Source organism: Zootermopsis nevadensis, unplaced genomic scaffold, assembly GCF_977971745.1.
Source record: "Zootermopsis nevadensis isolate Lab colony 2312 unplaced genomic scaffold, Znev_1.0 Znev_ptg000046l, whole genome shotgun sequence".
NCBI lineage: Eukaryota > Metazoa > Arthropoda > Insecta > Blattodea > Termopsidae > Zootermopsis > Zootermopsis nevadensis.
The window spans coordinates 2717844-2745644 of record NW_028259178.1 but is presented as its reverse complement, the minus strand read 5'-3'; the positions used below and the strand labels follow the sequence as shown (position 1 = coordinate 2745644).

General features: G+C 40.5%; 1 pseudogene across 1 annotated transcript; it reads right to left on the bottom strand.

Annotated features, from left to right (window-relative positions):
- On the bottom strand, positions 1-27370 carry LOC147871585 (peroxisomal multifunctional enzyme type 2-like; annotated as a pseudogene). The gene is made up of 26 exons (XR_015538672.1): positions 27292-27370; positions 27030-27113; positions 26370-26507; positions 25830-25974; positions 25263-25390; positions 24905-25021; positions 24311-24510; positions 23862-23922; positions 23625-23788; positions 22187-22305; positions 21836-22008; positions 21253-21429; positions 20343-20504; positions 17753-17894; positions 17304-17399; positions 16714-16876; positions 15270-15377; positions 9992-10449; positions 9450-9879; positions 8704-8853; positions 8122-8219; positions 7535-7622; positions 7069-7289; positions 6509-6720; positions 5761-5974; positions 1-3568 (listed from the first exon to the last, which is right to left on the bottom strand). The product of XR_015538672.1 is annotated as a peroxisomal multifunctional enzyme type 2-like (transcript).
- Positions 27371-27801: the final 431 nt, after the last annotated feature.

Sequence of the window (27801 nt, the reverse complement as noted above, 5' to 3'; positions counted from 1 at the left end):
TGGATATATGGCTTTTATTTAGCACAACAAATATACAGCCACCTACAGATGCACCCGATGCACCCTAGTCAAACAATATCTATGCCACTGAACTGGTAGCTAGCTAAGAACACAGACAAGCCAAATCAACTCATCCACATGAGAAAGTACCCTGCTTTGGACGCAACCAAACCCAACAAACCTAAGTTACTAAGGACGTATGCTGTTACGGACACAGCCTAGCCCAACCAACCTGAAGCGGATTAGACGAACGAATGAAGACAACTGTGGACGCAGCCTAGCCCAACTAAATAAAGCGTATGCAGTAGTATCCCGTTTCGGACGCAGCCATCTCCCAGTAATCTGTTTCGTACGCGGTTTACGGAAAATAACTCTGCTTCGAGCAAAGCCTTGCCTAACCAACATATGTTCGTAGTGAGGTCGGTGAATGGTGGTGACCTGTCAAGTATGTGTAAGAAGCCTCCTGAGCATAGAGCACAGCCAAACTAAATTATGCCCATAACAGAGCAGATCGCTGCAGAAAAAATCGTGTATATTGAAATTAAACAAAATTTTTGTTTTGAATCGTTTAATTCATTTGCAACTTACATTTATTGAATACAGGGTAGTGGTATGAGAAGTAGGATACATATGGCTTTGAAATTATTTGAATACCTCTTGCAAATGTCAAATCTATACAAGTTTTCCCTTGCGTGGTTGGTTTGTCCAAATTATTCACTAGTTCAAGTTTAAAGAATTTCTGAAGGTACGCACATCACAGTTCTAAATTTTCGTCACTATTATATTCTAGTTCGGATGTTCGAACGTTTTCACGTCAAAAAGTATGGCCAAACATATCTGGAACTGAGCACGTAACCTGCGACGGACGTAGCCTACTCCAACCAATCTATGCAATTGAGCCTGTATCCTGCTTAGAACGCAGCCAACTATCAGAAAATTAAACACGCTAGGATGTAGCTCGCTTGCCTCGCAAAAATTACCGATAGCCTTAACCTGCTTCAGATGCAGCCTTGACCAACATACGACTCCCACGTACTTGATGCAGCCTCGGCTAAAGAACCTATTCACGCTTTGGACGCACACTAAAGTAAACAACCTATGCCAATCAGGTGGTAGCCTGTTTTAGACACAGCATAGCCCAATCACCCAATACACTCGAGAAAGTACCTTGCTGTGGACGTAGCCTAGCCACACCAACCTATGCCTCTAAGAATGTAGCATTTTAGGGAGTTGTCATCAGACCTCACTTTATCATAACTACATATCAACTGTATGATACTACAATTTTAAATTCAGTTTTACTTAATTGCATCTTTCCTTCTGTATCTTTATCAGTTGTATTGTACTATAAATCATCTTGTATCTTCTTAAATAAGTTGCCTGTCTGCTTCCTCGCACAAACAAGAAGCAATGACAATACAAACACATTTACAGATCACTTAATGTTACTGCTACAGTGCGCCGGCCATGCATAAGCAACAGAAGGAACCCATCACCAGTAGAAGGAAGAATTAGAACTTTGTTAGTCGGTTAATAGACACACAATATCTTTAAGAGTGATCTGTTAATGTGTATGTAAGCATCATCTGTTGCATTTATGGCTTCCCATCTCATGAACATAATGTACTACTTCAACTTTAATAAGTGTTTGCCAGAAATGTTTTAACGGCTTAAAGATTACCATAGTAAAGTGAACAAGTTAAATAAATTTCTTTATTTTTCTTCTATCTAAATTAAACGTTAAGAATTAATTTAATTCAATTTTTCTGTATTTGAAACAATTTATTATATTTCAAAATTTCATGTGCTCTTAAACATTCTTTTCTGTGCTTCCGTGCACTCCAGTTCTTCTTAAATCACTTTCTTTCAATCATTCTTGTTATAGACTTCCTAAGATATCAATTATAGTGAGCAATTAGCCAGCTACGGACGCAGCATAGCAAAGGACACTGCCTAGTACTATCGTAATATCCACGTTACAAATTATCCTCCTCTGGACGAAGCCTGACACAACAAACCTATGCAAGTAAGGCAGTAAGCTGCTATGGACGCGGCCTTCAACACAGTCGATCTCTTCGGACAGAGCCTTGTCAACCCAACCTGTGATTTATTCAGCCACTAGGAATCTATGTACGCAACCCAGACTGACCAATGTTTGCCTGTGGTCTTGTTGCCTTCTACGGCCACAGCTGGGCCAAACTAAGCATGTGAAAAGATTTATTGCTACCGCAGCAACCTAGGATTAATAACAAACCTCTACAGTGGTGGCCTATTTCAGACACAAAGTAGGCAAGCAAACATAAACCTAACTGGTACAGCACTGCACATGCAGCATTACCAAACAAACCCATACAACTGACAAGGCACACGGCTACAGACGCAGCCTAGGCTAAGCAAGATATTCACGTCAACCAGTCGCCTGGCATGGACGAAGCATCGCCCAACAAAACTATACATGTCGACCACTAGCCTGATGGCCAGCTACTGACGCACTCTAACCCAGACTTCTTAAGCCCTGCAGATGCGGGATAGCCGAACGAAAGTGTGTACCTGAGATCGTAGCCAACTACGGACACGGCGCACCCTCAACAATTCATGCAAGTGAGCCAGCATCCTGCTACCTATTCACGCAGAGCACGTACCTTGCTGTTTCTATAACCTACAGAACATGATGTATCACCATTTTCTTTTAGCCTGATTCCAACGCAGCTACTCCTACTCCTAGTAAATCCAAGCTATCCTCCAAGAGCTGAAAATCTCGAAGACGCAGCATACGCAAACTACACCGTGACCCTTTTCGGGTGGCCTGATTCAAACGAATCCACAATAAAAACATACATATGCTAGTGAACATTTCGGTAGAGGTGGCGTGACATGTGAGAAAGTAGGTGTGCCTCTTCGCAAGCAGAAAAGACTAAAGGCTGATGGATACATGCCTACGCTTCCGACCTCCTTGTCATAGTAGAGTAGTAGTAAACTATGTCTTATGCAGGAAATGTCTGAGAAGTGTTCGCCAAAAAACAAAATTGACAGCACAATCTTCCACGTGCCTCATGGTGGTGGTCCAGGGGGCAAGTAAACAGAGCGAAATGCACAATGCAACCAATTTCCTTCCATCCATATCTCTGCTTCTTAAAATAAATTAAAAAATAAGTCACTCTGCCTCAGTCTCTCCTTGAGGCTGACACTTGCCGTGGTGAGCCTCGTGGTCAACCAAACTCAAATACTTTACCTACTCAGAGTGTGTCATACTCTACATTTAATGGGGCTACACGCAATCTGCCTACATCTTTGACCGTTCTAAACAGCCAACAGAGGGCACATGTCAATGTCTGATTTCAATTCAGAATGAAATTTCAAAATTCCTTTGCGTTCGTCGGACTCCGTTAGAGACAATAATAACTCTACGTGATCGAAAAAATCAACTACCTTTGCACGTTGCACCAAGTACTGCACCATACGCCATTCAAAGTAAGCTAATGAACGATACCGCAACACACGCACAAAGAGCCCTTCGCTTCGAGTCCCCTCCAGAACACGCCGCGTCCACTGGTACGTGTCCGATGCACTGGCGTACATGAAACACAAACACAGAATATAAGTCAAACATACCAACCACCGATCGCCAATGCTCAGAAATGACATCGATAAAATGGAAAGAAAACAAACCTTTTAACAGTATCGGCCTTTCTGAAGTTAAAATGGGGAGGTTCTTGGTGTCATTACATCCACCGGCAATCCCATTTTATGTAAACTGGATGTAAATGAACAATGATAAGGAGATATAAATACAATATCAATTTCAAAAGAATCAAACATGAGCAAACATTTACAAAGTTCAAAACCACAACAACGAAGACTCAAACGATATCTCAACCTCTCACAAGAAATAAATAAAACACTCTCTCAAAAAATAGAAACTCGGCCTCAGTCTCTCACCGAGAGATAGGGCAGCTATCTTACCTATCCTAGAAAGCCCCTTTCTTGACCAAATTAAAATACCAATGCCAAACACATAAAATGAAGGCAGAGCTACCTCCAATGGAAAACATGGTAGAATACTATTATTATTATTATTATTATTATTCAGTGTTCTGTCTTACAACAGGTCCATTGCTTTGCCCAAAAAGAACTCTCCAGTTTTCCCTATTCTCAGCTTCTCATTTTAATTCCTGGAACTTCATCTTCTTTCCTTGTTTCAGATCGTCGGTTAGCTGTATCAGTCTTCTTCCCAGTCCTCGCTTTCCTTCAACCTGACCTTCGATGATGTCACTCAGTAACCCATTCCTTCTCGTAATGTCCGAGCCAGTTAGCTTTCCTTCGTGTAATCGCCTGCAGAATGTTTCTTTGCTCGTCGACTCTCCTCAATACTTCTTCGTTGGTAACTCGATCCGTCCACCTGATCTTCTCTATTCTTCTCCAACACCACATTTCAAAACTCTCCAGGTATTTCTGTTCCTTCATCCTGAGTGTCCAGGTCTCTGCTCCATACGTAACACTTCACTAGTTTCTTCTTCATCTCCAATCCCAACTTGTTAGTGAGAAGTATCCTCTTCTTGACGGAAAACTGCCTTGGCCATGGCTATCCTTGCTTTTACTTCCTTGGTGCATAGGGCGTCCGTCGTGATTATGCTTCCCAAGTACTTGAAATTCTCCACATTCTCCAGCCGTTGGTTTCCAACTACAACGTTCTGCTCTCGGTGCCATCCTCATTACCTTTGATTTTTCAATGTTGATTTCCATTCCATACTCTCTACCTGTTACCACTAACTTGTCCATCATGTTCTGTAATTCCTCCTCTTCCTTCGCCAATACTACCAAGTCGTCTGCATACTTTACAGTCATTATCATCTTCCTCCAATTTTGAAGTCTCCACAGCTTCCTTGGCAAGCCATTCCCCGTACAGGTTAAAAATAAGTGGTGATACGCAGCATCCCTGTCTTACACCTCTACCTATCTCAACGCTGTTGGTGTCTCCTGAGTCCAGTCTCACGTTGACTTTCTGCTGCATGTACAGGTTTTCGATTAGTCTTCTATCTCTCCAATCAATTCCAATTCTCTGTAGGATCCTCATTAATTTCTTCCATTTTACTCGATCGAAAGCCTTCTTCCTGTCGATGAAGCAGACACATACTTCTTCCTTGACATCGAGAACTCTCTCTGAAATTATTCTCATAACTCCGATGGCATCTCTGGTTCCTCTTCCTCTCCTGAATCCAAATTGGTCGTCTCCCATCACTCTTCTTTGCTAGTCTTTTAGTCAGTATGGTAGAATACTAACATCAAATAATTAAAGAAATACATGTCTTTGACGGCCCCTACACCTCATGTAAAGCAAATAAATTCACATTCCATTTTGAGAAGACATTTTTTGTCATGGGTCTATTTTAGGTTAAGACAGTGAAGCAACCTTATTATATTATTAGGTCTGCCAGTACTCCACACCACACCCTAATACTGTCCTTCAAACTGTGAAACTTGTTCCAATGCAGATATCAAAACATCTTGTAAACATAAACAAGATCTTTACCTAAATTGACAGGTATTTCTACTTACAGACCAGTTTCATTACCAACGGCATTCTCTAAAAAAATTTCAAAAAGACATGCAACAACGTGCTATTGAATTTTACACACAAAATCTTAAGTGAACTAAATAATGAAGTGCATGTTGGTGGAATATTTCGCTATCTTGCCAAAGAATTTGATTGTGTGAATCATGAATTAGCACATCTGATAATCATATTTCTCGTATACTTACACAATGCATGTCAAGTTGACACAGAGATAAATCTCTCGCAGACATGAGGTCCTTCGTGATAACAGCCGATTGATTTCCTGTCGTCATATCAGTGAGCCACCATAGTGTTTCTGCACATACTCCACTCTTTTCCTGGCAAGCAGTAGTCATGTCAGGTGACGCATCCTTCAACCTCAGTAAAGTCCCATGGATCAATCAAGCTTCTTCTCTGCAGCTATTACCAGAAAAAAAATGCAATCACATTCAACACATCACCTAATTTAAAGGTTTCATAACCGATCCCATTGCTCAAAATTAACCAAAAGCACAGAAAATATCCCAGCAGCTCCGGTCACTGTGCACAATACTCACACATCAACAAAACTAAATTCCTCACCTTGGCAATTACTCACTTATTAATTAGTAAACACATCACATTAAAGGCTCCACAGCACTACACACATCACACATGTAACAAAACCACTCATTAACAAAACCTTATCACAAATAGTCACCACCCTCGTCTACAAGATATACCTAACCTCCAATTTTGATGTCCTATGAACAATATATTCACTAGAGAATCATGAATGCCTCTAGCATACCACAGATACTGCAATTATGCCAATCTCTCACCGCACATAGGTCTTTCAACATATCAAATCTCACATTTAAGTTCACAACATCTGAAGTACCTAATAAAATTGGACAGACTCATCTCTCTCACACGACAACCACATCAAATACATTCTAATGCTCATGTACTCACACAACGAATGCCTCGTTCAGACTGATATCAGTTTCTTGCGGATACGATGTTCCTTCTTTGTCCCAGCAGGTTTAATCTTCTGACATCAAGTCGGTCCGCCAACTGTTGCCGCACGTACTTCAATGCTTGTCTGGCTGGCAGTACGCAGGTCACGTGACAAACAGCATGGTGCTCAGTAGAATCTGAAGGATCATTCTGTTTCTCGTAATCTGCTACTCCCAGAAAGAGAAAATACAGTCACATTCAAGAAATCAAGACATCACACTCTTCTAAGAGCACACAGTTTTACTTCACCAAGCAGTTAACACTCCTACCTTAGCCAATGAACAAGCACCTTCCATTTTCAGAAGACAAATTCTGTCAACTTCATTACAAACCCATTCACAAGTTAACTTTAAATACGGGTCACAACCAGCGACCTGACAAATTCTGAACTCCCTCACTCACAGATTCATACTGGAGACTTTCTTTCCTCCCCCCCCCAGCAAATTTAAAGCATTCGCCAAGTGGGCCATTATTCCACACGTCATAATACTGCAACTACAAACTCTACAACTCACACACATCACGTCAGTCCCACGCAACTTCTGTTGCCACTGATTCAGTGGATATTTAACGAACAGTTCGCTTGCCGTCTGTTTGGAGCCGAGGATGTTGATCGCTGTCTCCAAGATACACGGCTCCCTCTCCTCGTGCCCCATTATGACAGCAAGGGAGTCTACAAACACCAGTCGGTCCATGCCCCTCAGGTTCGCCTGTTTTGATGTCATGGAGAAAGGACCTAAATGAAAGATTAAGAAATGGCAAGCCACTACAACACAGCCAACATCTGTAGCACTTCTACTACTAAGGTGAATTCAACCGACAAGGGGCAAGAGGTAGCCGTAGCAATTAGATTTTTTTTTCCATATCACCATCAGTAATGCCACTTTATCATACCTTCTGGAAGCAAAGGTGGAAACTTCACCATCAGTAATATAAATTGTTTCAATGTTGAACAATCTAAATTTATAAAACTGAACTCACCAGCTACCTGAGATATCGCCACCATTGTGTAGTGACAAACAAGGAACACACCGTCGTAACTCTTTCATGGCTGCAGCAACAAACACTCCTACCAACATACACAACAGGCCTTACTGGCTTTTCCAGATATGAAGCAGACGCTTTCAACAAGTTCACATACTAAATGTGGTTTTAAGAGAGATTTCAGGTTCTCACAGTGGTCTTTGGGTTCTAACACCACTTGGACTTACAGAAAACCAACACAGATTATGATTTTTAAACATTTAATGGTTCGCTATATCAGCTGCAGTTATACTTGTGACTAAGCGCAATGCCATGAGGCAGTGGGAGCATGGAGGTACACTCCATGCATTCTCAATTATAGAACAATGTGGAGGTCAGCCTCAAAATGTGGTTCCTTAAACTGGCAAAGAAAAATCACGTTCTTCAGTGTTTCTTTGTAGTCTCAATAGAAGAAATAGACAAGTTCTTTATTTCATTAAAACCATTTACTACTTTTCAGGAAAAAAGGTCTTCTTCTTTCAATAATGGCATTGCAATTCAGAAAATAAGTTTATTAAACAATTTACTCAGATGGATGAACTTGCCTGTGACTGCCATCTGGTGAGTGGCTCTGGCTTGCTTGTCCTGCAATCTGCACGCAATCCCATGGACTGCGGAGATCTCCACATGTGGATCATCAGAACTGCAACGGCGAATCACAATGAGTACAGATAATTACACTCACATCCTAATGTTCAGTGTACAAAATGTTGGTCACAACAGTGGCCAATGCAGTAGCTGCTTCCTAAATCAGCAACTGATGTAAAAGGGACAGAGAAAATGGGAAATCTGGGTTTATGATATGAGAAAGAAATACATTACGTGCAGATGCCTCCTGGTACTGGCAGGATACTAAACACAAACTAATTGTGATACAGCCTCTAACAGGCTCACTGTACCAGTAAATAATGAGTTCTGGGTGCTCAGAGAAAGATCTATACCAGTGCCTCATAGACTGCCATGGGACTCGCTTACAATTCTGCGTTGAAAAGCCAGTGATTAACAATCTGTTATGTCATGTTAGTACCATCAGGCTGGAAAAACATCTTTTATTTTGTACACTTTTTTAATATCAAGAATGAGGTTAGTTTTACAATATTCTTCTGCCTCCAACTGCTCTTATATACCTTGGACAGGAGAAAAGCTGCTGCACTGTATTCTCATCTTCATTAAAATTCAGGGATGCCACCAAGAAACAGCAAATTATTTCCCAGCACTGACGACGGTAACGGATCCGTCGTGCTTGACTTCAGAGCAATACATGCTGTCTCCACGACCTGGAAAACACAAGCAACAGTTTCAAGTTATAACGAGTGACAACGCAGGCCACATTCACTGGTAAGGGAAGTCAAATGTTTTAGTTACAGTAACTTTCAAGTACTGCACTTACTGTAATACTCTAAACACCTTTTCTCCACATCAGGGCGCATGTCATATTTATTTCCAGAACCTTTGGGTTTCATGGACATCAACATATCATTGACTAGACTTTTATTTTGTAAGTGGAGTTTGACAAATCTCAACAATAAAATAAAAATTAATTACAAGTATATAATTTTTCTATAGTCTATGCTAACCGTAATAAACGTCAAAAAGGAACGTATTATACGCGTATCAAGTCATTTAATGATCTTCCACCAACAATTAAAACTCTAAATGATTTAAAGGTGTTCAAGCCTGCATTTAAATTATTTTTCATACTTGAATTGCAGAATCTGAAGGTTATGTACATTCACGTGTGAAACACATCCTTGTAATTGTGTCAAAAGTACTGAAGTTTATATGTATTGTATGAAATGATTTGTTCTCCATCCTTTGGTTTAGTCCTAAGAAGGATCTATGGAATGTAAATAAACTCTACTCTCTAACATACCTGAACAATGCAATTCCTTATCCAAGTCACAAACACTACAGGTGCTTCGTTCTGTCTGGTTCTTCACATCTCCAACTCCAAAAAAGCTGCTTCCCCATCACGCACACAACTGATCTTCTGAAACGCTGATATTCAGACAAATTAGTCCTCCATGTCTTCGTTGATACCAGTAAACACACACTACAGCTACAGTTCACATGAAAGTTGCTACTCAGTACATCCCCTGATCTCAAACTACTCTTTGAGACAGACTAGGTACTCCCACTAAATCTATAACCGTACACCTCCTCGGAAAGCAAGGTAATCGCACGAGGGCCTGAGGTCTTCCTTGTGGCATTGTGAGGCATGCTACGAACACCCCATACTTGGTCACTAGGAATCAAAAGTGGGCAACGGCTATAGTATCCCACATGCTTGCAGGCACTCCTACCTGAAACAATACCAAATACCAAAATAAATATCCGCATTGTGACACCAGTCGTAACTGCTACTACGAATGCACTCTACACCTCATCAATAATCAACTGGCCAACTAAACCAACCCTCCATGCAACCAAAATATTTCACACATTACGTCCTTCACACAAGGGAAAGATGACACACATCAATTCAAATTAACTTCCACGCCCTGGCAATATATATGAGAGTAAATCTGCACTGGACTCAGAATGCATCCTAGCAACCAAAGAAATACAGAGGGGCAGAACGCCCACGCCATTTTATCATAGGCAGGGACGGCAACGTCTGAAAAACAGCGAACTCATCCGACCTCCTTGTCATAGCAGAGTAGTAGTAAACTACGTCTTACGCAGGAAAAGTCTGAGAACTGTTGGACAAAAAACAATCTTCCACGTGCCAAATTCCTGTTGCGATAAGAAGTGAGCCTGCCAAGTGTACTGAACATACTCCACTGATTTCCTGGCAAGCAGTAGGCTGGTCAGGTGACAGACAGCTTTTCCCCGAGTAAAATCCCAAGGATCAATTAAGCTTCTTCTCTCAGCTATTCCCAGAAAGACAAAATGCATTCACTTTTAACTAACACAAATGCAAAAATAAACAGCATTCTGATGACGCAGTTGATTGAACATGTACTTTTGTTCTTGGGGGGGGGGGGCACACCACACACACTTCTGAGTATATAAATGTCACTTATCAATGCCGTAAACGCCTCATGGCGTTTATTTATTTGATTCCTCGGGAATCATCGACACATAACCTCAACCGTTAAACGAGAACACCCCCATCATTCCGTAACCTGATGACAGCCCACCTAGATCGCTGTTCGCACACATAAACTTACAGCACCTCCAAGACTCCGAAGACTAGATTCACGCTTACCAACACACACTCACTCTCTCTCACTCTCTCTCTCTCTCACTCTCTCTCTCACTCTCTCTCTCACTCTCTCTCTCACTCTCTCTCTCTCTCTCTCTCTCTGCGCGAACTTGACCACAGCGAATTCTAGTAGCGAACCCCAGTAAACTACGTATTGAGCGGGAAACAGAAGGGCAGCCGAATGGCAGTTCGAGACCCCGCGGATTCTTACAGTAGTATTAAGTTCTAAATATAAAACGAGGGCAGGACTGAACCGATTTCTGATTTCTGCCCTCTAAAAAAATAATTGAGGGTTAACGGACGGGTGGGTGGGTGGGGAGCCGAAGATGAGAGAATGAGGGGGTTATGCAAAAATATATTTATGAGGGAGCAGCCAAAGGTGGTCCAAACAGACATCATATCAATCAACAATCTTTAACCAAAATGTGTTCAAAGCACTTGAGTCGAAAGAAAAAATCCAGCCAAATAAATCAACAAACAAATCTGTCATCTACTGGGCATGAGATTTTTGCAAGCAAATCCAAATTCATAACAAACACCACACGCCAAACTTACAAGTTTACAAGTTTTAAAACCTTTATCCTTGCTTAACACACCACAAGCACAGAAAATACCCCGGCAGGTCACAGCACTACATAACAAAAACCAAAATCACTTCACAAATAGTCTCCACCCACGCCTACAAACGATACCTATACCAACTGGAAACAGCAATAATGTCAATCCCAAACTGCATTTACTTCTGTCAACATATCTCACACTTACAATCACAACATTTAAAGTACATCCTATAGGTCAGGTAATTACACACTTCATTCATTGTCCCATCAGGTTTCCTGTTCAGATATCAAGTCAGTCTGCGAACACACTCAACAGCTTACATGACAAGCATGCAGGTTTGATGGTTTGATTTATTTTATTTCGCTGGATTGTTTCTTTTTCGACTCATATGCTTTGATGTCTGTATGTTTGGTATACCCCCAACTGAGCCCCCTTTTATATATTTGTGCATAACCCCCCTCATTCTATCATATTAGGCGCCCCACCCTCCCGGTAACCCACAATTATTTTTAGAGGGCAGAAATCAGAAATCAGAAATCGTTTGAGTCCTGAGTCCTGCCCTCGTTTTATATTTAGAACTTAATACTACTGTAAGAATTAAGAATTAATACTACTGTAAGAATCCGCTGGGTCTCGAACTGCCGATGTCGTACTCGTACTCCGCACGCCAGCACGCTATCCATTCGGCTACCAGGCTCCTACAAGATTACGATTCTGGATCTTCCTGATATATCGATGCCCTGCTCTTTCCCGCCAATACGTAGTTTACTGGGTTCGCTACTAGAATTCGCTGTAGTCAAGTTCGCGCAGAGATAGAGTTGGTAAAATTTGTTGCGTGAATCTAGTCTTCGGAGTGTTGGAGGTGCTGTAAGATTATGTGTGCGAACAGCGATCTAGGTGGGCTGTCATCAGGTTACGGAATGATAGGGTGTTCTCGTTTAACGGTTGAGGTTATGTGTCGATGATTCCCGAGGAATCAAATAAATAAACGCCATGAGGCGTTTACGGCATTGATAAGTGACATTTATATACTCAGAAGTGTGTGTGGTGTGCCCCCCTCCCCAAGAACAAAAGTACATGTTCAATCAACTGCGTCATCAGAATGCTGTTTATTTTTGCATTTGTGTTAGTTAAAAGTGAATGCATTTTGTCTTTCTGGGAATAGCTGAGAGAAGAAGCTTAATTGATCCTTGGGATTTTACTCGGGGAAAAGCTGTCTGTCACCTGACCAGCCTACTGCTTGCCAGGAAATCAGTGGAGTATGTTCAGTACACTTGGCAGGCTCACTTCATATCGCAACAGAAACCTGACCTGCCTACTGCTTGCTCAATTTATTTTTATGTTTTGCCGTATCACAATGTTGTTGCACATTAAATCCCTTACCAGCTGTAACATTAACTTCACAAAGTTTACAGAACAGAATTGTTCCATCAGAACTAAAATATTCCTCACCGAAATCTTTAATGAAAGCTCTTAACTTTGCACTTTCAGAACACCACTTTTGGCATCTGAACTAAATGAAGGATTCACTGTAAATGCCCGAGAAATGTAGTTTCAAGTAAGAATTTCATACCCAAAATATGAATTTTATCCTCAAAATATAACAAAAATGATCCTAACCATGAATCACCAGTATTGTTCCCAACAAACTGTGGTCAACCAGTGTCCTTGAAGATCTAAACATGATTTTGTGATTGTAAATAAAATTTTCATGAAGCAGAGTCCTTGAGAAGCTAATAGTAGATCATACAGTAAAGACTGCACCAAACCCTTAATTTAGTATGACTCCTTCTTGTTCCTGTACGAACAAATATCTTTGAACAGAATGAGCAGTTGATTGATCCACTGGTTGCTTAGCCGCCTGACTGTGATTAAGAGATCAAGTGGCTAAAAGGGTGAATGAACTGACTAATTGATTCGTAGGCTATTTAATAATTATATTTCAACCGTACAAATTACTTAATACTAAATGGGATTAGGATTATTGTGAATGGAGGATCCAAGACATGAAATTGTAATCTGAACAAAATTAAACAAACAGCGATGCAAATACATAGTAATTAAATGGCTAATTTGAAGGAAAAAAAACATGCACAAACAATATTGATTATATAACTATCCACTGCTAATACTAAAGTGCCACTACATTCCTTGGGCAACACCAACCACCCACTGGTTTCTTGATTTGAACACTTTCCCAAAAAAACAGCACAATTCATGAAGCTCCTCATTATGTAATTTTCTCTCGCTGCCTGTATGTTTCTCTTAGTTACATGTATTCTGCTCATCACAGACATCAGTGCAAGACACCAAGTTTAACACCCACACAAAACAGCAGGTGAAATAAGTAGCCATTATTATCTGTAATTAAGAACTTTTCCAAAAGCAGGAACTTTGAACAATGAAGCATGAACTGGCCTTCAACCTAATAGAGGAAATAAATGTCTTAAATATACTGTCTCTTAGTATAACGATATTGCACAGTTCAGTATCACCTCACAATTGAATAAATATAGTCATTTCTTTCACTCTGATGTTGGAAACATACATGGCACCTATCACACCGTGCAAAGACGTCCATTCGACACAGCCCACACTGACAGGTTAATATTTCCCACTTATAGGACCACAGTTCCCTTGTTCTGTAGTGTCCTCTGTATCAATGAAACATTATGTCCATGTGACCATGCACTCTTTCTCCTACACAGTAACAATTCTAAGGCCATGTGATATCCCCAATTTCATCATGATCATGTAGTGACTGCTTACCATAATATACTACCAACATAATAAACAGCAGGAAGCAGCAATTACCTGGCATCTCACAGAATTAGTGGGGGAGCCTACACAGACAAGACATGCAACATAAATCACATGCGTTGCGCATATGCGCATGCCAATCCAAATGTTCTTGGATCAGCACACAAGAACAAAACACAATTCTAACACACATGAAGAATCACAGCAAGGTGAAAAATCACTAACACACTGTCTGACCGGTATTCTACACTACTGTGAATGAAACAGTGATCCACAGAGCAATAAAATTAATTTAGTGTCCTACAAAACAACTCATTACAAAGATGGTTGCCTGCGACGTTGCACAAACTGATTTTTACATTAAATGGTGCAACAACCTGCAAGACAGCCACCTCCATATTCACTATCATAAGAACCTCAAAACTCAATTCAGTAATGGCAGATGACAAAGTTAAAATGAACAGAAGATCAAGAGAACTGAAATGGTAGATATTCACACCAAATTTCACAAAAACCAGTCAACTGCTGTGTAACTGAATCAGGCTAGATGGACATACACATGCAGCGTACTTAATTAATAAGACTGCTTTATAAGTCATTCAAAAACCACTGGATCAACTGGCATATTCTGATACACTATGATCAGATTCAACTGGAAGATCTGAGGAAACTGACAAAAAAAAACCTCTTCAGTCAGGACAGCAAATCCCCTGCTGAGACTTGTGCATAGGACGTAATTCATTTGAGAAACAGGAGTGCTAACACCACACTGCTATAATTTACTGGTAGAATCACTCCTTCCCAAACGAGGATTTGCACAGAATAGTTTTGTCCATGTACTACACAACAATTCAGATCATTTCTTCCTTACGCATAGGATATATTTATTTATGGGGGATTTACACTAGTGACAGACTTCCTTCCTGTTGCTATAAAACAAGTTTGTGTCCCAAATTCCCCAAACCCTATTTCCTTCATGTATTCTAAAACACAGGTAACCCACAAATTTAGCATTCTGTACTTGCTATAGTACATTCTTTTCCAACTGAAACACATTTGCTCATCTTACATTCAGTTCACATATGAATAAAATGGGAAGAACCCTGAGAGAAGGCACAGACAGACCACAGAAATCACGTCCACAACATTCACAATAACACTCACCTGCGAGCTTCTTCGTACTTAATCTGCTGTCGCAAGAACACCGCATTCTTCAGCAGTTCCCGTATGTTACCAAGGTTATCCTCTGCCCCCTCCATAGACTTCACTGCCCTGGAGAACAATACAACTGCTGAAAAAACTACACAAAGTTCTGGGAAGGTCTTGTGATTCTCACTTTTCTTCCAAATCATATATATATAGATAGATAGACACACGCACACACACCATATTTGGCGACTTTGTGTCAGGACTCAGGATCTTATTCCTTTGCCAGGCAGAAATGTCAAATGAATGAAGGTCTAAAATCACTAAGTTAATTGATTAAATAATAAGCTTTCCTTGTAACATAAAGAAATTACACTTCACATAATTCAAAATGTCAACTAGAAATGAGCAAGATGCTGCTACAAGCCTGTGGAAAAGTATTCACTTGGGAACAAGGTTCCTCTTGAATACTAGTGAACTAACAGAATTTCCTTTAAACCTTACCCAACGGCATACTCCACATCGTAGCAACGTCCCTGCAACTCATGATGCAGTCTGGTAACTTCTACCCTCTTCTCCACCATCAGGGGGCAGTGCTTTGCAATGTTATGTATATAAGTTCAACATAAACAACTCAATCCATGTTTGACACGTTTTCAAACCTTTTTTAACTTTCATTTCCAATTCCGGGTCTGATGACAGAGACATCGACACGATTCTCAACACAGTTACGTTATATTACCGATAACAAAGCACATCCATATGTGCCTAATAATTATTCCAAATAATCGCATACGAAGTACAGCCGATTAACAAACTACAGTTCTGAGTTACAAAGCATGTTACAAACTATGGAACTTCTAAACTTCCGTGTTTAACAGTGAAGCCAAAACAGTTTCATTTTAACATTGGCAACGGCTGGAACGGTATATTTTATCGTCATTAACTTTTAAATTGGTGACAATGAAGGGAACCGGAACTAATTTTTAAGTGCGGTCATTGCCAGTAGGAGTCGAATTACATGCTTTGTTGCTTGTGAGTTGGCAACGAGTTGGAAGTTTTGATAAAGAAGTGCCATTCCGTTGGGAAAGATTCGAAGTACTCGTGCGTACAACACGTTGGGGAGTGTATAAATTAATATTTCGTTAAAAGTCTTGAAAGAATGAAATTTCTAAGTATTTTTGTTCTCACAGCCCTAGCTGCTTATGTAGATGGTAATGAGGAAGAAGAAACGGGTGCCAGATTGCTAATTTCGAAACAGATACTGAATAGATATCTGGTTGAAGACATGGACATAGTAGCTGGGATATTTAGATGTCATATTGTTTCAGAAAAATTATCGTCCGGTTGTTTTTGCAGAATAGAAATTTTTACATATCATAGGCCGTTTATGTTACAAGCCAAAGAATATGGAGCATCTCATGATAATATTGTATTTAGTACCCATATAATACCAACATACCTCATAAACTTGTTTGATTATAACACACAACATTCTTTGCAGTACACACTATATAATGTTGGCACAAGTACTGCTCTTGGTGTTAAGCTGAGTGACAGTAGCTTTCACAAAGAGGCCTTCACTTTGGTGGGTGGTCAGCTCAACATCAAGATTGACAGGATCCCTGCAGGGACAAATGTATCTCATGTAGTAGTTGTCAGACCAAGGAAATATGGATACTTCAACTTCACAGCTGCAGAAGTCAACCACAGACCAACAGAGGATGCCTCTGAAGTGAGTTATCACTTGCATGGACCGTGGTCAAAATTTATAGAAATGTTTGTAATTTCCATTGTGCTGGTCCTAAATTATATATTTAGAATGTACAGGAAGCCATTGTAAAATAATGAGCATAAAACACAAATTCTTCAGATTGATAAAATGATTTTCATTTTGAAACATTTAAATATTACTTGGAAAATCCATCTATGGACACCATACTTGTTTCTGTCTGCTTCTCTGATATTCAAAGCTCATAATTAAAATGAACTGAGGACTGAATATAGCTAACATCAAAGCTAAAATTGAATATTAATCTCCAAACTTCTTACAAGTCTTCCAAGTGGTGTTCCTCAGGTTTCACCATCAAATTTCTGCATACATTTCATTTTTCCAGAACTTCTTGACAAATACATATGCCACAAAGCCTGTAATCATGTAAAATTCCTAAGTTTATCTCTTGTTTTGTTTTTTGGGTTTCTGTTAACATCGTCACACACTGCTCCTGTAGGACGCAACAGAAATGCATAACAAGTCTTTCTGTTTCAGCTGCAAGTGGCCGTGACAAGCGAACCCGGCGAGGGTCTCATCATTGCCTTCCGTGACTATGATAAGAAAACCCTGTCTCTCAAATGAGATACAAACCCAAGATCTGCCAGATATGAAGTAGGAGAGTTAACCGCACAGACAAAACATTTAACAGATGAAAGTTTTAAGTTAGTCTGTATAAAATTTACTCTCTAACAGTGCTGTAAATCCATGACAACTGTGTGATACATACTCCAGGTGGCAACAGTATTGCCATCTTTGGTGATGTTGTACTGGAACACACCACCGATCTTCTTGGCACGCTCTGGGTTTGCCGCAACCCGCTTTTTCAGCAAGTCAAACACACCATCCGAATCCAGCGCTGATGTGGATGCCTGCACCAACAATGCAACCTCACATTACAGTTTACAAAGCCACCAACATCATACACCATTTCTGCATGTCTCTAGGAACCTGTTAACTCTCTGGTGATAGAAAACGAAGGTCGAACATTGCCAATACCAAACAGTATCACTAGCTGCAGGACCAAGCCACTTTGGCACAGTTCAAACACATCTGTATTTGTCTAAGATCCAGCTTAATATTATCCTCCCCTTAAATTCTCAGTCTTACTTATGTCCAATTTTTTTAACAGGATTCCCACCAAACTATGCATACATTATGTGTTTTCATCTTATGAACAACACATTTAGTCCTTTAGTTCACTATCCTAAGAATCCACTTATTTGATCCTTCAAGATCCCAAATAATATTTGGTTGTTTTCAAACACAATTTAGGTTCTTCACACAAAGAAAGAAACCATATTTTACAACCATACAAAAGTGGAAAAATATGGATATGATGTAACTTGATCTTTAGCATTACTGAGAGTAGTTTCGATGGTTACACACTCTGTAATCAATAATGAGTACTTCCTGAACGTGTTAAATATTTATGAATACTATATTTTTAGCTTAAAAACAAATGCAAAACCATGTTCATATTTTCATTCTATGTCAGGACATGAGATGTGCCTCTGAACTACAAATTCCAGTTTTCACTTCCCTCACCTTGGTGGACCTCATCACAGCAGGCATAGTGACTGACTGATGCAACCAGCATACATCAGAGCTACTCACTTGTGTTTCTTCCATGACCTTGAACACAGCTACTGTACTGTACATGTTATCAAGACAACCTTACATGTAGGCTAAATGAACTATACAAAGTGCAAAGTCTTTCCTGCCTCCTTGACAGTGACTCAGCTAGTCAAAAAACTTACTGCTTTTACAAAACAAAGGTTCATTATTCTGTTACACAAAACACACACAAATGGCCATATCATGACTCGGCTCCACCCCCAGCATCATGCCAAAATTTTTTTCCAAGTCTAAGCCAATTTCTGACCTAATGACATTTTACATAAACAAGTGTAGTGAAACAATGTATTCATGTGACAACTTCTCTTTGTCTCCCACAGTTCACTATTCACAAAGCACTAAGTGAACTGTACAAATCGTGAAGTTTGTTCCTCACTTTGCCCACTGAAGATGCAAATATCCTGAGAAATTGATTTGCAGATATTTACCATAAGCTGGAAATGTAACTAGGAAAGAGAAAACAAAGAAATTCCATAGAGCTTTTGAGTAACCTCTGAAGACCAACTAGATAATTAAAGAAAATAATTAACCCCTTCAGCCACAGTAAAGGTGCATAATATTCTATCAATCCATTGTTACCTCAAAGAAAACACAACATGTCTCCACGACAACACTAAACTAGTTAATGCTGCTTAGAGAAATAAATTACTGCTTATTCTGAGATCAATATAAAACCCACATTATATATTCTGTGGGCAAAATGCAGAGATAATGACTGTTACAGCAGGTGGTACATACAGTTACAACTCAGCTTTAAAGGGTTAAAATGGATCTTACTGAAGATGTGATACTAGCAATGCTGTAATGTTTTGGATCTTAACAAAAAGGAAACATAACCTTGTCACTGAGAGTAAGAAATTGCTAGGCTGAACAATGCAGGTTATCACAAGATAACAGAATATCAGTTACACTTTATATCGATTATAAACACAACTTGCAATCTGTAGGAACAAACACCACACAGCTCAGGCCTGCCTCATGGACTTATCTTGGACCACTTGAACACAATCCACAACCTAACACCCAGTATTTTAAAGATCCATTTTAATATTACACTCCCATCTATGAGTTGGTCTCTGAAGCCATCTCTTCCCTCAGGTTTTCCACACAAAATTCTGTACTCATTTCATGTCTTGCTCATGCATGCTGTATGCCCTGCCCATCAGAGCTTTCCTATCATTTTACTAAAAATCCAGAATTAAATCTTATATTTGGCTCATTAAACCCACACTAAATTAAACATTCTCCAAAACACAATTACAGAATTTACATCAAAATGTACATTTATATTAAGTAAGCTTTACATGCAAACACAGCTCAAATGCTTCGTCTTGTTTAGTAGCAGTGTACTGCATAATCAAATTGCATTTTTCTGTGAGGAACCTGCAATATGTGTGACCTTTTATTTCCACTGCGTAGACATGAAATTTAACACAAAAATTTCATTGGAAAAGCTGAAAGGAAAACAGTACTTGGGAGATCTACACACACACAGACATTACTAAAATGCACCTTAGAGAAATATGATGTGAAGAAATAGATAGACTCAACCAGCTCATGACAGAGCATAAGGGCAGAATTATGTGAACGTGGTGAAAGGCCAGCAGCAACAAAATTTCTCACCAGCAGAACAACCATCATCAAAGATGATCTTGGCCCATCAGTCAGCCACAAAAACGTACCTTGTGCTGCGGGACGGATGCCTCGGTGAGATCGACATATGCGCCAGATATCACCACGCTCCCCGTCTCTTTCACCTTGGTCTGAAAGTGGATACGGTTCCCCTGTTGCCACATGTCAGTCTGTAGTGTCTGCCCAGGGATAACCGGCTTGCTGAACCGAGCCTGTAAACCAGTGACAGTCATCATTTTCTTCATACCCTCACACTCTGATGGCCTGTGTAGTGCAACGATCTAAACCATATTAATGGGGATATCAGGTTGCATCTCAGTCCAGTTTCTGACTATCCTTCTCAGGCTAATCAGAGTTCTCCTCAGTCCCTCCAAAAAACTTCCAGCATAGTAACATGAAAATTAATATTACTGCCCCTTTCCAAATTCATACCCATTCATTATCCTCTCATTCTATCTGATGCTATATAACCTCTGAAAATTAAACACATTCATGAAATAACATCATATTTAACAATCTCTCTGATGGAAAAAAAGTACAAAGAACTTACAAAGCAACAAGATGATAAAATTAAAAAAAAGAGACTGAAATGGTAAAATGTTATGAACAGTCCTCCGGAATTACAACTTAGAAATCTACTATCAAGCCACACCATTGCACCATGCTTCACATGAATATTTTTTTTACTTACCATAGGCCTCCCTTAACGTATCCACTGTGAATGGGAGTCACGGTTATGAAGTATTCCAACAGGGATGCGAGAAAATAGGAAAGCATGTGGAAAGAATAAGAAAGTACAATGACTGACATCAACTGAACTGTACATCAGACACGGAAGAGGCAAGTGAAAAATGCTGTGAACACAAACAATCCATAGAACAACAGAAAGAGGGTGCTGGAATGTTATCATGAGAATGTGAAAATAGGAAAGCCCCAAAAAGAGATGTTTCTATTACACACCTTTATGGCTTTGAATTTGGTTGGATCATTATCCGCATACTGCTGTAGGACATGGCGGGCTGAGAAGCCCAGCGAACACTGACCGTGCAGGATGGGCCGATCAAATCCACCAAATGCAGCCACATTCGGGTCAATGTGAAGTGGGTTGCGGTCTCCAGACAGTCGGTAGAGTGCAGCCTGCAGGAAATAATGTTGAAGTGAAGAAACATTGACAATTAATTTGTAGGTGTGTTTATGATCTCTCTCCATACTAAATTCTACAGACTTAGCTGCAGTGTTTCATTAGTCATAATTTTCACACACAGCAATAAGTGCAGATTCAAAGCAGTCAGCATTTTCAGTCTACATCAAATAATCTTAAGGATGCACATTTTACAAAGCTCTATCACCACAAATATGTCAAGATCTTAATTAGATTGTTGCTTCTTCTCCATATTTTACATGTTAGTACTACTGACAGAAGAAACTAAAAATACATACACAGAATAAGAAAAGTTACATTCACCCCCCCCCCCCCCCCCCCCCCCCCAAGAAAAATAACCAAAGAGCCTCACACGTAACACATGCTTCCCTCTATTCTGACCTGATCAAGAGACGTGTGTTGCTCAACAGACAAATCAGGAATCCGCTTTGGTGGTTCTGCTGTTGGCACATCATAGGGTGAAGTACGCTTGTCTGTAACACCCTTCATTCCAACAGCAAATGTTGTCAGCAGGGACTGTGCCACCTTCTCACCACTTTCATCAAATGTCTCCACTGCAATAATGACAACAGACAGCAACTGAATTTGTATCACCTTGAAGACTAGACTTTTAAACCACTTATATTCCCCCTAGCCTAGACAGATCAAAGAAAAAGAGACACGTTACAACTGCACGAACCAAGTTGACAGAAGTTACAAATGGAATGATCATACTGCACAATTTTATCTCACCTTCCACCAGCACAACAGTCCCGGATCCCTTGTCCAACATATCCACCACCTTGCAGTGCACCTCAAGAGTCCCTTCAACTGTTGATGGGACGCAGAACCTCCAAGTACTGCTCACCATGCAACATCTGGCAACATAGCAGCAACACGATCCTCCTCAGTCAACTCCAATTATGTACTCAATCGTTTCTCATTCCTTTGTGCCTCATCAGCAACCCTAAGGTTCATAATCCAATCAGTCTCTACGTCGAAACCACTGAACTATCTTTAAGTTAGCAGAACTTCTCGAATCCATTTAGTGGAAAGAAAGAAAGAAATACTTTATGATATATCTGCAAAAACAACTGAATACTGTCATTTGTTTACATGACCGAGTGGCATGCCAGTGGGAAGCATCTACACTCTGTGCAGCTCACTGAATCAGTGTGAATTCTATCCTCACTCTCTCTATGGTGCAGGATATTCTTTGAAAAACTGACTGTATACTTGGCTTCTCAAAAAATAGAACACTTTCTTTATAGAAGCCAAAGGTTCATCACTGAGTTCACAAAAGCCTGCCATAAGACTAACCTGAGCCAGCTGCATCCAGTTTGCTCCATAGATTCCTATCTCCCAAAGGTCCATCTTAACGCCATCCCACCTACGCCAATGTCTCACCCACAATCTCCTCCCTTCAGGCCTTCTAACCAATATCTTGTAAACACCCCACCCCTTAACAATGCGTTCCGCATGTCCCGCCCGTCTTATCCTCCTCGATTTAATCGCCCTAACAGTATCAAGTGAGGGGTACAGTCCGTGAAGCTCATAATGCAATTTTCTTCCTGCCTCTTAGGTCGAAATATCCTAAACACTCTGTTCTCAAAGACCCTCAATCTATGTTCCTCCCTCAAAGTGGGAGACCAAGTTTAACACCCATACAGCACAACTTTTGTATCTTTAGTTTTCTTGATGTGAGATGAGAGGACAAAACATTTTGGACTGAATGATAGCAAGCATTCCCCGAGTCCACACCACACTGCTCAATTACAACTTCACTAGCATAGAATACGACCTGAATGATCCTCCGTTGCACTGAACAGAAAAACAACTCACTGCAGTATTATTTTTGCAGAAGCTGGATCTGCTTTCATTCCATGAGGACCAGCAGACTTTTAATTTCTTCCTCACTGCATGTACAGTGAACTAAACAAGTCAAGTGCGATGGAGACTGGCTATTATATTCGTAATAGACAAAGCACAGGCAGTAAAATGTGCCTTGCGTTAAGATATATGGACATGTTCAGCTGCGAAGGCAAGAAATGCACATACAGAGATGAAAACACAGCAAGAAGATTGTGAGGTGGCTCAGGGTTGCATCCGAAGGCAGGCTTCGAAATGACCGATGCTGAACCTTGCGGTTATCCTCAAAAGAGTCTGCTTATCAAGACATAACCTCACTTACCCTGGCAGGATTGAAATCCCTGCCACTGAACACCTCAGCAGTAACACTAGACTCCATCACGGCAGACACGCCTTGCAACACGAGGAACGTCGGCAACGCAGAGAAGTCTGCGTGGCCTTCATACAGGAATCTCAGGTCACTTGGGTTGGTCACAGTGCTACCAACTGCAATAAAACAAACACATTACTTGTCTGTCACACTGTCACAAACACACGCACATAAGGGCACATTACTCACCTCCCAGTGCATACAGGATCAGGTCATGAGGAGTGTATTGGAACTTTGTCACAACACTCTTCTGGAAAGGAAATCAGGACCTTAAACCATGTTCACAGAATAAGTGTCACCAAGAAGACAAAAGAAGTTCAAGTCTGCACAAACATTAGCCACCATCAATACTTGGATGGCAGCACCAGCCATTGCCAAAACTAATGTACACCTCATTTAACAAAATACTGGACCTCCAGTGGCGTAAGCCACAACTGAAGTAACGTAAACCACGTACTACAATTATGGCGACGGGCTAAAATCCTGTACACAATAAACAAAATTAATTCTGCTCATTCATACGTCTTATACTACACTCCCTCTATACACCTCCACTGGATGGTGCTTAGACACAGGGGTAACTTGAATAATTACTATCTGAAAGCATATGCAAAAAACTACATCGAGTCATAACTCACGCCATCAGAAGAAAGCCCAGAGTTCGACTTCATCTGCTCCAGAACGGTCATCAGGGTACCAGATGCCTCCTGGATGGATTCCAATTTAACGGCAGCAGACATATCTGTCACCTTGCCCCAGTTCTCACGTACAGCCTCTGGCGTCACCAGCTCATTCATCTGTGCACGCAGCAGGCCGCCCGGTGAACGCACCAGATAACCTGAAGGTTGTCAGACAAGAACGCATCCTGATGGAAAGTTCTGCCGACACTCAGCACGGGAGGTAAACGGTTCTCTGCTTGTCTATCATTACTGCGCTTCATGGCTATTCCAAGCTGTCTCACTGAAATCAGGACCCTTGAAACATGAATCCGGTCATTCTACCGCTGTTGACACATCTACGGAAGTCCACATGCAGATTCTGCGACTTATCTACGATTGTGATTTGCAGTGAAAAAATCATTTCTGCATTTCACTGAAAGAGCAACAACAGACCCAACCTTCATGACCCTAATGAAATGCAGTCCTGTTTTGGACGGCATCACATGACTCAGAACCAGTGGTGTCGTTACAGGCATCGAGCATATTCCGAACAGGGGTGCCACTGACACTTACATTTTCCTGCCCAGCCAGCAGCAGACTCGATGATGGAGCCAGTCTCCTCACAGGATTCGTGACACAGCCACGCGACGACTGGCGCAATCAGCTCTGGGCGCAGCTGCGCAAAGAAATCTGTGCAACAAACAAGTGACTTATCAGTATCACATTAGTGTTTATAATCATGAGACAATATTAAAAACTGCTGATAACAGATCTCCAAAACATGAACTATTTATTACAACTGATAATATGACAAAAGGGTGAATATACTTCCAAAATGCACTGTTTGCATCACTTTGATGTTCATTTATTGTAAACAGAAGTGACACACTGTCAGGCTTTAGTATCAGCAGCATTAAAAGTTCAGACCCACCAGGTGGCAGGATGTCTTCAGTAAGCCGGGATGCCGCAGTTGGCACAATCACATTGCAGTGGATGTTGTCCTTCCTGCCCTCTATCGCTAACGTATTGTTCAGACCAACCAGCCCCATCTTGGCAGCACTGCAACCATAAAAAAAAACATACATGGACTCCTCCCAAGAAATGCATAAAGCGGCCATCGCTCACACCAACTTTCTTATTTGAGAACAACTTTTCAGCCGCACAAATTACACAGTCCTGAAAGGAAGAGCGAACTGGAGAGGATGTAGAAGTGACCCTCGGTTATATAACACACTAACCCAGCATCTGTCTTGAGGAACTGTGGGGGAAAACAGTTTCTACCATTTCTGGCAACCAAAGACAAACTTTTATTTTTATAAATAACCAGAATGTTAAATCAATATTTCATAGGCGGGGGGAGGGGTGTATTGTAATTAATACTTTTAAATCCCAAAGATATTCAAAGCAGAACAGATTAATGTCCAAGATATCACGCACACATTATACAAATGATCAATCCTATGAAAGATAAATATACTGAAGTGTCACTAACACCGACCTGTAGTTTGCCTGCCCAAAGTTCCCATATAGACCAGAATTGGAGGATGTCACAATGACACGTCCATACTTTTGTTTACGGAAGTGAGGCCACGCGGCTCGAGTTGCCTTAAAAGCACCTGTTAGGTGTACGTCCTGAATTAAGCCTGCAACAGTAACAAATGATCATTAAACCTCAACAGCACTAGTAACTAGACAAAAAAGCATGCAAAACCATCCCTGAACTCAAGAAATCTACCATATTCCCTTTTCTTTTGGCCTCCTATACAATATCAATAACAGTCAAAACAGCTCAGCATAGCAGACAGTATTTGTCAAGGTTTTCCTCAGCCTCTCTAGGCAAATGCCATGGACAGTCTCTTGAAACTGGTCAGAACCACAATGATAATAGACGCTTGTGAATTTTAACTCTTTCAGAATTAGTCTCTGCAGAAAGCAGTTTGTAAGAAGGAAGGAGAAAGAGAAGAGGTGAGAGGACAAACAAGAAACTTACATGCGAATGCAGTAGCAGCCAACAAGCATCATAATGCACTAAACCCACCTTTGTGCCGGATCTCTTCTACAACACTGTCTGCTGCACTGCTACTCTTCCCATCGCCATGGCGACCACCACCAAGGTCATTCACCACAACTGATGCTCCACGCTCCGCAAACAGCAGGGCATATGCTTTACCCAGGCCTGAAACATAAAGTCATGGCTGGTCAGAATTATGAGGAACTGGCACACAAGAAATGATAAGTGGGTGAAACGACACACAGAACTGTTCATTACAAGAAGTTGTAAGCAAATGCCATGATTAATACGATTATGAGACAATGGAAACAGACAAATGATAAAACAGATGGGTATTAACTCACCTCTGCAGTGCACACATCACATGGCATGTGGAGTCTCATCATACTTTAATATTATCATGACAACTTTTATCCATGGAAATGGACACACACAAACTGGTACAATTAAAACTGGAAACATATTGTTGTAGCAGCCCACACCCTTCAATTTCATATTTTTGTCTTAACAAATGAGGGAAAGAACTATATTTTTTTTGTACAATATAGTCATTAATGAAGCTGAAACCGCGAAGACAAGAACGATAACCTAAAATAATTTCGACAAGAATTAAATATTTCCGAAAGAAAGTCTTGCATACTAGAAAAACGATCAGGCACAAACATTATTTTCGTGTACGATAATCACCTGCACCAGCTCCTGTAACTACAACCACTCGGCCATCGAATCGCAGATCTGTCATGCTTAATAGGGCCCTACAGAAGTCCGAACCTGAAACAAGACGAAGTTACGTGACCAAACACACGGATAAGGTAGTACAAGTGCAAGATTAACCAGTACTTCGTACCTTGTTTACTTTCGTGTGTATAACTGCGAAGTCATCGTCAAGAAATAATGTAACCGTTAAAATTATAATACAACGCACAAATTGCTAAATCTTACTACGTACGATAAATCCGCCGCTGTCTAGTCGTAGACTCCAAGACACAATCCACTACCACGAGATCATCACAGTTTGTGTGCTTGTGTTTTCAGACCTTCGCATCAGATACGGCCAGTCTGCTGTCTGACATAACTGCAAAACCTCTGTACAAGAGATATGTACTGTACTTCAAAACAGGTTACGAAAGTGATCGACGCAATTTCGCTAGTCATTCTTTCCCATATCGATATATTTAGATTAATGCAGTGCTACCAATAGTATCAGTAGATCTAGCGAAAATGTTCGAAAGCAACAAATGGCATTTTACCTGTCTGAATGTAGAGTTCCCAAATTGAGATATTTCCTTGCCCTACTTTCACATTTTATACCTTGTATCATAATATCCCATAGAAACTGTACTTACTGCTTTTATCTTTCTTAACTCATGTTGCAGTTTTCCTGCCTATGTTATTAATACAGAAAAGAAACATGACTAACTCAAAAGCATGAAGTAACAAGGGGAATATGCTTACTGCC